Source organism: Neltuma alba, unplaced genomic scaffold (genome assembly GCF_004799145.2).
Source record: "Neltuma alba isolate B1F8T4 unplaced genomic scaffold, ASM479914v2 tig00011218_pilon, whole genome shotgun sequence".
Taxonomy (NCBI): Eukaryota; Viridiplantae; Streptophyta; class Magnoliopsida; order Fabales; family Fabaceae; genus Neltuma; species Neltuma alba.
In genome coordinates, this window is record NW_021635941.1 from 12,124 (window position 1) to 25,441 (window position 13,318).

Here is a 13,318-nt window from a genome sequence, read left to right on the forward strand (position 1 = left end):
TAACTGTTAGCAAGTGGAATATAAGGTTGTTAGACCAAACGAAGAAGAAGAAGATCATCAATTTATGTGCATCGCTTTGTAATCTGCATTACAAATATCTCACGATGGGGAAGTTTTGGATTTTGATCGAACTGAAAACTCGATTGAGAAAGCACTGACAAATGGAGGAAGACGAGGAGGGCGGGCCCGAAACCATAGTCTGAATTATGCGCGGTCCACACCTAGGAACCAACAACAAGGCACCACGCTGGTATTATTAGCACAATATTTTATCAAATATATATAATAACATTAAATATTAATTTTTCATAATTAATTTATACTGAATAGAATTAATCTTTCGTAATAGCCATGGAATATAATTGTAGGGGCAAATCTTTTAAAATAGATATAGAAGTATTATTCTATGTAATTAACAATTAAGGATCCATTTCCCAATCACATATAGAATCACCCCTAACCAAACTATGGGCACCATAATAGAATGCTTCATCCAAAATGGTCCAAGACATATAAGTTACGTGACTTGTATTGTACTGATCGTCAATTTAATTTGTTTATTTATAGATGTATAGATTTATATAGATAATTGGCAAAAAAAAAATTCTATATAGATATATAGATTTGCAATTAATTTCCTTCTCATTTATATTTCATAAAGTTATTAACTTTGTAATGCACCTTAACCTTAACTTTTTTTCTAAAATACATATCATTGTTAATCATATACATTGCAACTTACCCATTGATATGCAATTAATATGGATATTTTTAAAAGAATATAAATTAAAAAAAAGTGAATTGAAATCATATATTTTAGATTAAAAAAAAATTTGTTCTTAGTTAGTTCTTATATCAAAAATGGGATATAATATTAGTATTTTATTTTGTTGGCTTTTCCTCCTTGGCCTCTGGCGGTACGGTGGTGGTGCGTTAAAAAGTGATAATGACAAATCAAAAAAAGCGGGCAAACATGGTTGTCCAATCCGTCTGACATCTCCTTATAGTGGTTTGAAACGTCTAAATTAATCTCGCAGTAGTGGTGGGTGGTGGACCCTAATTTTAATCATTCTTTCAATGAAGCTATGGCTAGTGATCCCATTCCGATGAGGACATGGCATTGGAAGATGATTGGGGAGAAGACCATAATAAACCAGTTGAAAATCAACTGCTGATGGTTTTGTGTCCTGGAAAAGAGAGGACTGATGAGAAAGAATTGGCCAAGTTAATTTCATTCCGCTGGCTTCACTGATTGCAAGATTCATCTTGTTCTGGGTTCACCATCTCGATGAACTAGTATTAACTGTTATGAAGTAAGATAAGGCTGTTGGACCAAACGAAAAGGGAGAAGAAAAAGATCAATTTATATGTATCGCTTTGCAACCTGCATTACATATTAATGTTTGTGTATTTGATGAGACAGGTTTTAATTACCCGTCATTATTGTGTTCGTTGATCTTTTTGGCACGTTCCTCCTTACAATAGTTGCAAATGTCTTAATGGAGCCAGTTTGGATGCTCTTTTATAGTGAAATCTATACTATTCAAATATAGTTTTAGTGATCTATATCTAAAACTTTTAACTATTGATTTTTAAATAAAAAATATTTTTTAAAAAGCTTATATTTAAAACATTACATTTATTTTAGATTATCTACCTATTAAAAAAATTAAATATTAGCTGTCTATATTAAATTTGAACGACTGGAATTTGATAAGTATCATAGTGGTCGTTACTATAATTAGCATTAAAACTTGTTGCTTCCTGGTCTAACACCCCTCCGCAATTCATCTTCCCATATATATGGTCCCTCGCGATGGGAAAGTTTTGGATTTTGATCCAATAGAAAAATTGACTGAGAAAGCACTGACAAGTGGAGCAAGACAAAGAGGCCTCATCTAGGAGCCAACAACAAAACACCACGTAGGTGTTATTAGTATAATATTTTATCAAATATAATCACATTAAGCGTCAATTTTTCATAATTAATTGATACCGAATATAATTCGTTTTTTTGTAATAACCATGGAATATATATAATTGCAGGGACAAATATTTTAAAATAGATATAGAAGTATTACTCTATATACTATCTCCGGTTCTTAATATAAGACCTAGTTTGATTTTTATTTTGGTCTTAAATATAAAATATCAAGTTTGTGGGAGGTGATATAGATGATGAATCAGCTAAAACACAATTGTTACGTTGTTGATGATGGTTTGGTGACCGGAAAAGAGAGGGAATGAGAAAGAGGGGGCCAAGTTGATATTCTCTGCTGGTTTTAATGACCCGAAGATTACTCCAGTTTTGGGCTTAAGATCTCACGTTGAGGCTTTCCCATGATGAAATACTCAAGACTTGTTATATATGGTAGAAAAGAGAAAGTCATACTGATCATAGCTCTTTCATATACTGATGTTCGTGTGAATTAATTTGGTGTTGAGAGTAGCATATGTAATTCTGTTTGTCTACCGTGTTGTGATGGAACAATAATAATATTGTTATGGGTGGATTGTTCGGCGAATAGCTTAATCGCAAGTGGACGGGTTGTAAGTAGTATAGAAAGTATCATTTCCTTGGAGACTAAGGCCAAACAAGTCAAAAATCATAAATGTGCTGTTGATTAGGTTAAATGAAATAATAGTTGGGAAGGAGTTGTTCAATTGTACGTTGAAAACAAAGATTAAACTTGAAATGGAATAAACTTGGCTTTGAAACAAATAAGGGTCTAGGGTTGTTTCTTACTAATATACTTTACAAAACTTGATTAATAACTTCTCAAATAGTGTTTAACAATGAGTTAAGCTAGTCCAAGGTTCACAAATATTGATTAAGTTTTCTTAAGTCAAAACCAAGTTTTGCAATCTGAGTAAAACTTCACAATCTCTTGCTTTTGTTTAAAAAGATTACACTATGGAAACAAAAACCCTTTTTGGACAATGCTAGGTCAATAGATATATCTCTATTCTATCAACAAATCATCTATTTAATAGGATAAATTTCAGCCTAGCACGTTTTTACCTAAGTTCACAGATTGATTTAACTTTCTCAAGTTTCAACCAATCAACAAATCATTCCAAATGGTAGCCAATCATAAGAAAGCATTAAGCTCAAGATAAAAACAACATAACATTATCATTAACACTAAAGAGAGTTAAAACAAGTCTTCATCCATACAATAGATCAAAATAACCCTATGATGACTTCTCTAGCTACACATGTTTAGCAAAGAGCCACAAATACAAAGATATTTCCCAGCCATTGCAGAAACAAAGGAGAAGAGAAGAAGAAAACCAAGGAAAATGAAGGAAGGAGCTCCAAATCTCTTGCAACTTTAAGCACAACACTCCCAAGCCCTCAAATCTCCAAACCCTAGCAAAGAAGACCTGCATATAAGCCCCCGAGACAAAGTCTATCCGAAAACCATGAGTCCCTCCACTTATATGTTCTAATTTTTAAGTTACATTGCAAAACGCACAGCTGCGAGGGGGCAGACGTCGCGGTGGATATGCTCATTTGCCGCAGCAGATTACACAAAATGGGACTCTTGGAAAAAAATTGGGTGCCACGGTGGATATGGACAGGTGCCGCGACGCCTTACACTGAATGGTAGCTTCTTGAGATAGATTGGGCACCATGACGGATATGGACAGGTGCCATGGCGCCTTACACTGAATGCCTTCCTTCCTTTCTGTTGGAGTCGTTGTGGTGGTTTTCATCAAGCGCCACGCCGGACAATGCCTTTTCAACTTCTCTAATTGTGGTCTTCTGTTCTTGCTCGCTCTGGGTCTTTGATCTTCCCCTGATCGCCCAAAATTGGTTGAATCTTTCTTCTTGTCATTCATCTTTCAGCTCTTGCCATTTCTTGCACAAAGAATCTTAAAAGCATTGCACAAACAGTCCCCAGTTGTTAGCATAAATCAAAGTTTACTTGATCAAGCCCTATTTTTTAGCTTTAAGGGAATAATCCTGCACAATTAACTCCAAAACTTAGGAAAGAGTGTTAAAACAAGTTGAATTAGTAGGAATTTCGAGAAGTTATCATGGATCCAGTTGATCAATATCATCATAGATTATTAATCAATTATCAAAATATTTACAACTTTATTTGGTTGATTTTCTGTTTCAGTATTGAGTTGAGCACATAATTTATTGAGCATAGAAAAAGGAGTTCTAACTAGTAGCTCATATCTGGCATAATTAACTAGTATTGGTTTCTACTTTCCGGTGTATAAAAAGATCTAGTATTATCCATTTGGTTGATTTAAGGTCTTGTTTTTAATTTCTTAATTCTTTTTTAAGACTGTCGGAGCTTAGCTTAAACGTGAATCATGCAGGAAAAGTATTTTTAATCTGTCCACGGTACTGTTATGAATAATAATTCTAATATACAGTACATGGTGTGTTTAATTTGCAATATAGTAGTAATACGTAGCAAACAAAAATTGTAATACGGTAGTGTATGTAATTCTCATATACAGTACATGGCTTCTTTATTGTTTATTGTTTAAGTTTAATCACTGAACGACTTTCTCATTTCCTAAGTAGGTTTACAGTTAAAAAGGACGATGTATGGCGGCCGAGCCGGCCTTGTGACGTATTTGAGTATAAGATAAAAATGTAAAGGAAAAAAATAAGATAAAAATGTGGATATCTATAGAACTCATGTTTTCAGTTTGGAGGGTTTTATAAATTAACGTAATTATTATACAACCGAAACCTGTCTAACATATATAAGAATATATGAGACTGAAATTAATTACTTTCAATATCAATCTTGATTATTAGACAGATTTTACTGATAATACAATCTTTCTTTAATGCAAAAAAATGTGAGCAATATAATGAATCATTAACACGCATGACATGCTTTCTAAATATTAAACTAATTATCTCAATTTTAATATATTTTTCCCTCATGGTGACTCTAATTTTACTTTTAGAAAAACTCAAAGTTATAATTTCAACCACGGTCAATACTCATATACTTTTCCCCTCTAAATCCCCCTTTTTCTTTCCCTTTTTTTCTTCTTCTCTGATTTCGTCCTTATCAGCCACATCAAGCAACAATGATGATAGCTGATCATAAAAATCAAAAAAGGGGAAAAAGAATGATTCATCAAACGAAAAATAGTGTCATCAAAATCTCGTAGGTGTTCACATGACATCCTTTTCGCTGGGTCCCACACAGCTCCAATTTTTTGCTGAGTTCTCACTCATCTATCTGATAATTATCCTCACGTTCTTCTTTTTACATGGTATCTGACTACTTATCGCGTGTAATGGTATCAATATATTAAGCTAAGGAAAAAGATAGATATACTTGATTAAATGATTTATATCTTACACAAAAGTCAGAGATATGTTCCATGACTTTGAATATTAGATTCTCTTAGAATTTAGTTCGCATGTAGTTGTAGATATAGATTTATATATAGATAGTTGGCAAACAAAGTTATATAAGGATATATAGTTTAGCCATTAATGTCATTCTCATTTACATTTCATCAACAAAGTTATTAACTTCGTAAAAAAAAATAATTGTCTTATATTGGAGATAAAATCACGGAATGACGATTTTAATAGTATCTATGTGAATCGGCGGTCAATTTTAATGTGAAGCCATGGAGAAAAAAAAAAAAAAAAAAAGGAAGATACGCGGTATTAGGATTTTCGACGACATCATTCGTGACGCAACCTTTTTGGTGGCTAGGACTGAGTATCATATATATATATATTATGTCGCAAATATCTTCGGAAACTTTATGACTGTCCCCTTCATCGCCTATATATATATAATGGTAGTTTCAATGTATGCCACCACCATCCAAATCCAGTTCAATCTAGCTTAGCATCCCCCAGCGAAACAGAGATCCATGGAATCCCAAAACCAAGAGCAATATTCAGCATCAAGGCTCCTTCATGCTCAAACCCACATATGGAACCACATCTTCAGCTTCGTTAACTCAATGTCTCTCAAATCTGCAATAGATTTGAACATTCCTGACATCATTCACAGGCATGGCAAGCCCATGCCTCTCTCCCTTCTCATCTCTTCTCTTCTCTTCAAATCCACCCTTCTAAGTCTCAAAATGTTTATCGCTTAATGCGAATCCTGACACATTCTGGCTTCTTCTCCCTTCAAAAGCTTCCCGATGAAGCCGCAGAAGAAGGCTATGTCCTTACCGATGCATCGACCCTTCTTTTGAAGGACAATCCCTTAAGTGTCACCCCTTTCTTGCTTTACCAGCTGGATCCCATCCTAACCAAGCCTTGGTACAAAGTGGCTAACTGGTTGCAAAATGACGATCCGACGCCGTTTCACACGGCACATGGAAAGACATTTTGGGAGTATGCTGAGGCTGAGCCAAGGCTTAATCATGTTTTCAATAACGCCATGGCCAGTGATGCTAGGTTGATGACCAATATGGTTATTGACAAGTGTAAGGGTGTCTTTCGAGGACTAGAGTCATTAGTAGATGTCGGGGGTGGCACAGGGACAATGGCTAAGGCTATTTCTAAAGCATTTCCAGAAATACAATGTACTACGTTTGATCTCCCGCACGTTGTTGATGGCCTCCAAGATAGTGGGAATCTCAAGTTTGTGGGAGGAGACATGTTCGAGGCCATTCCTCCTTCTGACGGCATACTGTTGAAGGTGATATGATTGTTTTGCTTTCTAAATAAATATAACTATCTGGGTACGTAATTATTATGTGATGATCTGTGTCTGATAATAGCTTCTTTCTGAATGGCGAGCAGTGGATTCTGCATGATTGGAACGATGAGGAATGTGTGAAGATACTGAAGAAGTGTAAGGAGGCAATTAGAAGCAAAGGGGAAGAAAGGAAGGTGATTATAATAGACACGATCATGGATATGGCTGAGGGAGAACTGGATGATAAATCTACTGAAACACAGTTGTTCCTTGATATGTTGATGATGGTTGTGGTCTCTGGAAAAGAGAGGAATGAGAAAGAGTGGACCAAGTTGATATTCTCTGCTGGTTTCAGTGACTATAAAATTACTCCTGTTTTAGGCTTAAGATCTCTGATTGAGGCTTTCCCATGATGAATTGATTAGGATTGTCATAATGAAAAAGACAAAGTCATAGATGTTCGCGTGAATTTGATATTGTGAATAATAATCTGCGAATTTGATAGTGTAGATTTTAGAGATGTTTTTATGGAGCAAATGCTTCAACTAGTAGCCTAATTTAATATAGAATGAATCGGTGTTTTGCTTGCTAATTAATTCTAAAGTGTTGTTATACAATTAATAGCAAATGACAACTATGAGTCCACGAGACGCAATTACTACCAAGTACATTGTTCAAGTAAGACTTTGCCCTACCAAGACACAATTACTAAACTACCTAATGAGTCCTAACAAGTTATAATCCGTGTGAGAAGAGGGAAAAATTAAAATCGCGCCCTGATTCTTTCCTCTTAACAATTTTCGAGATTTCACCTAAACATAACGGTCTAAGTTGTTTTAGATTATTAAATTCTAAGATATCAATTGCGATTTACAAAATATAAAGTAAGTATATAAGAAAAATTTTGTTAAGACTGACATAAAATGTACTTATAAATACTTTTAAATGCCATCCCAAACAAGCAATAAGAAAATTAGTTATCTGAATTATTTGTAAATTATAATAAATGGGTGCTGACTTTTCTAAAATATATATCATTGTTAATCAAGTGTATTGCAACTACCTAGTGATATGCAATTAATAAGGATACTTTAAGAAAAAGTTATAAATTAGAAAAATAAAGTGAATTGAAATCATATATTTTAGATTAAAAGACCTTTGCTCTTAGTTAGTTCTTATATTAAAAATGGGATATAATATTAGTTTTTTTTTTCAATTGCTTTTCCTCCTGGGCCTCAGGTGGTACGGTGGGGGTGCGGCAAAAAGTGATAATGACAAATCAAAAAAAGCGGGCAAATATGGTTGTCCGATCCGTCGGACATCTCTTTATAGTGGTTTGGAAACGTCCAAATCTCGCAGTGGGGGTGTGGCTGGTGGACCCTAATTTTAATCATTCTTTCAAGGAAGCTATGGATAGTGATCCCATTCCGATAAGGACATGACATGGCATTGGAAGATGAGTTGGGAGAAGACCACAATAAATCAGTTGAAAATCAACTGCTGATGGTTTTGTGTCCTGGAAAAGAGAGGACTGCAGGTAAGAAAGAATTGACCAAGTGAATTTCATTCTGCTGGCTTCACTGATTGCAAGATTCATCCTGTTCTGCGTTCACCATCTCGATGAACTAGGATTAACTGTTATGAAGTAAAATAAGGCTGTTGGACCAAACGAAAAGGAAGAAGAAGAAGATCGTCAATTTATATGTATCGGTTTGCAATCTGCATTACATATTAATGTTTGTGTATTTGATGAGAGAGGCTTTAATTACCAGTCATTATTGTGTTCGTTGATCTTTTTGGCATGTTTCCCCTAACAATAGTTCCAAATGTTCTAACGGAATCACTTCGTAGTAATGACCATCATCATACTTATTATTACAGAAAGATCTACACCATTTAAATATAATTTTAGTGGTCTAGATTTAAAATTTTTAACTAATAATTGTTAAATAAAAAATTATTTTTTAAAAACTTATATTTAAAATATTACATTTATTTTGGATTATTTATCTATTAAAAAATATTTTAAAAATATAAAAAATTAAATATTGACCGTCCATATTAAATTTCAACGGTTAGATTTATAAGCACCATAGAGCTTGTTGCAATTGGATTAGCTTTGAAACTTGTTACTCCCTGTCCTAACACCCGTCCACAATTCATCTTCCCGTATATGTGGTCCCTCGCAATGGGAAAGTTTTGGATTTTGATCCAATAGAAAACTTGATTGAGAAAGCACTGAGAAATGGAGGAAGACAAAGGGGGCCTGATCTAGGAGCCAACAACAAAGCAACACGTAGGCGTTATTAGTATAATATTTTATCACATATAATCGCATTAAGTATCAATTTTTCATAATTGATTTTTTTGTAATAACCATGGAATATATATAATTGTAGGGACAAATATTTTAAAATAGATATAGCAGTATTACTCTATATAATTAACAATTAAGGATCCATTCCCAGTAACATAGAATTATACCACCAATCAAACTATGGGCACCATGCTTCATACAAAAAGGTCTAGGATTTATAAGTTACGTGACTTGTATGGTATTGATCGTCAGTTTAATTTGTTGATTTATAGATGTACAGATTATATATAGATAATTGGTAAACATTTATATATGGATATATAGATTTACAATTAATTTCCTTCTCATTTATATTTCATAAAGTTATTAACTTCGTAATACAACATGTGTTTTATTCAACAATTAATTAGCTGCCTTATATTAAATTGGAGATAAAATCAAAATTCTATGACACACACACACACACATATATAGAAAATTACTATCACAAGCAATAAAACTTTTAGAATATGCATCAAAATATGAATTTATGAATTATCAACCATGCTTTAAATAAGTTTAAAAAAGTTTAGTATAATACTCCTTCAGTCATTAATGTAAGACCTATTTAACTAATTTGATTAGATTAGGAAAGTTAGATAAGTTAGTTAATTATAAAAAATATGACATCTTTTCTTAAAACATCATAATCATCTTCCTTAATATCCTCACCCTCTCCTACTTGATTATAGTTGAGGGAGTATCAAAGGAGTAATTTAAAAAAATTGATAAATATGATAAATAGATCTTACATTTAAGACTAAAATCAATTCAACAATAAGACGCTACATTAAGGATTGAAGGAGTAGTATCGCCACTCAATTTTAATGTGAAGCACAAGGGGAAAAAAAAGTATAGAAGACATGTTGCTTGTGAGGTATTAGAATTTATTAATTCGATCGATCGAATCATGCATGATGCCAAACTTTTGGTGTTTAGGGCTAATATTACATATATTATGTCGCAGTAACTGGAGAAACTTTCTGAAAGCCCGCTTCCTCGTCTATATAGATTGATCCAACAGTGTGTGTGTGTGTGTGTGTGTGTGTGTGTAATGGTATATAATGGTAGCTTCCCTGTATACCATCATCACCAAAATCAAGTTCAATCAGGCTCAGCTTCTCTCAGCAAATCAGAAAGTCATGGAATCCCAAAACCAAGAGCATGATTCGGTATCAAGACTCCTTCGTGCTCAAACCCACGTGTGAAACCACATCTTCAGCTTCATAAACTCAATGTACCTCAAATATGCGATAGATTTGAACATTCCTGACATCATCCACAACCATGGCAAACATATACCTCTTTCCCTTCTCATCTCTTCTCTTCACATCCACCCTTCTAAATCTTAAAATATCTATCGCTTAATGCGAATCTTCACCTATTCTTGCTTCTTCTCTCTTCAAAAGCTTCCTGGCGAAATTGAAGAAGGCTATGTCCTTGTGGATGCATCGACCATTCTAATAAAGGACAGCCCTTTAAGTGTCACCCCCTTTTTGCTCGCCAATTTAGATCTCATCTTAACAAAACGTTGGTATCAAATGGCTAACTGGTTCTAAAACGACGATTTGACAACGCCGTTTGACATGACACACGGAAAGACATTTTGGGAGTATGCTGAGGTTGAGCCTAAGCTTAATCGCTTCTTCAATGATGCTATGGCTAATGATGCGAGGTTGGTGACCAGTGTGGTCACTGATAAGTGTAAGGATATGTTTAAGGGCTTAGAGTCACTGGTGGATGTTGAGGGTGGTACTAGGACTGTGGCTAAGGCTATTGCTAAAGCATCTTTACAAATACAAGGATAATTCTAAGGGAGATATGGATGATGAATCAGCTGAAACACAATTGTTCTTTGATATGTTGATGATGGTTTTGGTGACTGGAAAAGAGGGGGAATGAGAAAAGAGTGGGCCAAGTTGATATTCTTTGCTGGTTTTAGTGACCATAAGATTACTCCCGTTTTGGGCTTAAGATCTCACGTTGAGGCTTTCCCATGATGAAATACTCAAGACTTGTTATATACGGTGGAAAAGAGAAAGTCATACTGATCATATCTCTTTAATATATTGATGTTCGTGAGAATTAATTTGGCATTGAGAGTAGTATATGTAATTCTCGTTTTTCCACCGTGTTGTCATGCAACAACAATGATATTATTATGGGTGGATTCAGTTGATCAATCTCACCATAGAATATTAATCAATTATCGAAATATTTACAACTTTATTTGGTTGGTTTTCCGTTTCAGTATTGAGCTAAAAAAGGGGTTTTAATTAGTAGCTCATATCTGGTATAATTAACTAGTATTGGTTTCTACTTTTCGGTGTATACAAACGTATCTGGTATTAGTTTCGCTTTTTTATGGAAATGAGCTTTTTTTGTTTGTAGAACTCAAATAAGGTTGTTTCCCTTCGTGATCAAACAAAATTCTTTTAAAAAGTATATTCACATAAGTTAAAACAAAATTCTTTTTACATACTTATTTCGTATTATTGTGAACTTTCTGAATAAGAATGATTATTATTGATGATCAGGCCCACAGGACCGTGAGTTCATAACAAACAGCTGAGGCTTGACCCTTATTTATACACCCCATTGGGCCAGCACCTAATGACCTGACCTACTGTGCAAGAAAACAAATAAATAAAATATAGATATTAACAAGTATTCCCTTTAACATGTATGTTGTAAAATCATTTCTAAAATTATAGTTTTATTTTCCTCCAAACACCCCAAATAGGCCCGTGGTCTCTTGAGAATGTGAGGATGATTATGCGATCAATGGGTTAAACGTTGCTATGTACTATTATGTAAACTGAGTAATATCCCCATTAGGATTTTTTTTGAATGAAAAAGTTTAGGTGAGTTGGGTTTGGAAGCTTATCAAGATCAAGACATATCTCCAATCATAGAACGCTTATAGAGATAGTTACAGATCGCCACTAATGAGGTCTTTATATTAGTAGCGAGATTCAAACTCATGATCTTGTAGGTTATAAGCCGACTCGTTAGAGTTGGTCTAGTAGGATTTAATGTCTTATTTTGATTTCTTAATTTTTTTTTTAAGGTTGTCGGAGATTAGCTTAAACGTGATTCATGCAGGAGAAGTATATTTAATAATATGTCAACGGTGCTGTTTATGAATAATATTCTGATATACATTACATGGCGTGTTTAATTTGCAATGTAGCAGCAATACGTAATAAAATTTTTTTTACCGACAGTGCTTCTTTATTGTTTATTTTAAGTTTAATTGCTGAACGACTTTCTCGTTGCTAATTAAGTTTACAATTAAAAAGGACGATGGATGGCGGCTAAGCCGGCCTTGTTTGGGTAGTAGATGATAAAAATGCGGACACATATATACATATTTTATATAACTCATGTTTGTCAGTTTTGGGAGGTTTTATAAATTATGTAATTATACAACCGAAACCTTCCTAACTTGTATAAGAACTATTATACAGATTTTACTAACAAAACAATTTTTCTTTATTGTAAAAAATGAGCAATATAATGAATCATTAACACGCATGACATGCTTATTAAATATTAAACTAATTATCTAAATTTTAATATTATAGTTTTTCCCTCATGGTGACTCTAATTTTAGTTTTAGATTTTGTCATAATCTTAATTTAAGAAAAAACTTAAAAGTTATAATTTCAACCAAGGTCAATAATCATAGACTTTTCCCCTCTAAATCACCTTTTTTTTTTCTTGATTTCGTCTTTTTCGCTGGGTCCCACACAGCTGCACCTTTTTGCTTCTCACTCTAGTTTTCTATCCGATGATGACCTCGCGTTCTTCTTTTTCTATGGTATCTATCTGACTACTCATCGCGTGTAATAATATCAATATAATGAGCCAAGGAAAAAATATATATTTGTGTAAATTATTTATATCTTACACAGAAGTCAGAGTTATGTTTCGTGACTTTGAATATGTAGATTCTCTTAGAATTTAGTTCACATGTAGACGTATAGATTTATATATAGACAGTTGGCAAACAAAGTTATACAAGGATATATAGATTAGCAATTAATGTCATTCTCATTTATATTTCATCAACAAAGTTAGTGACTTGGATATACACCATATGTTTTATTTAAAAATAATAATTGTCTTATATTGGAGATAAAATCACGGAATTATTATCTTAATAGTATCTATGTGAATCGCCGGTCAATTTTAATGTGAAGCACATGAAAAAAAACTGGAAGATATGCGGTATTAGGATTTACGACAACATATCATTCATGACGCCAAAGTTCTTGGTGGCTAGAACTCCTCTGATCCT

At 33.7% G+C, this 13,318-nt stretch overlaps 2 pseudogenes; both read left to right on the forward strand.

The window, feature by feature from the left end:
• Positions 1 to 5,826: 5,826 nt before the first annotated feature.
• LOC114762525 (trans-resveratrol di-O-methyltransferase-like) lies at positions 5,827 to 7,255 on the forward strand (annotated as a pseudogene).
• Positions 7,256 to 10,157: 2,902 nt separating this feature from the next.
• On the forward strand, positions 10,158 to 10,823 carry LOC114762515 (probable O-methyltransferase 3; annotated as a pseudogene).
• The last annotated feature ends 2,495 nt before the right edge of the window (positions 10,824 to 13,318 follow it).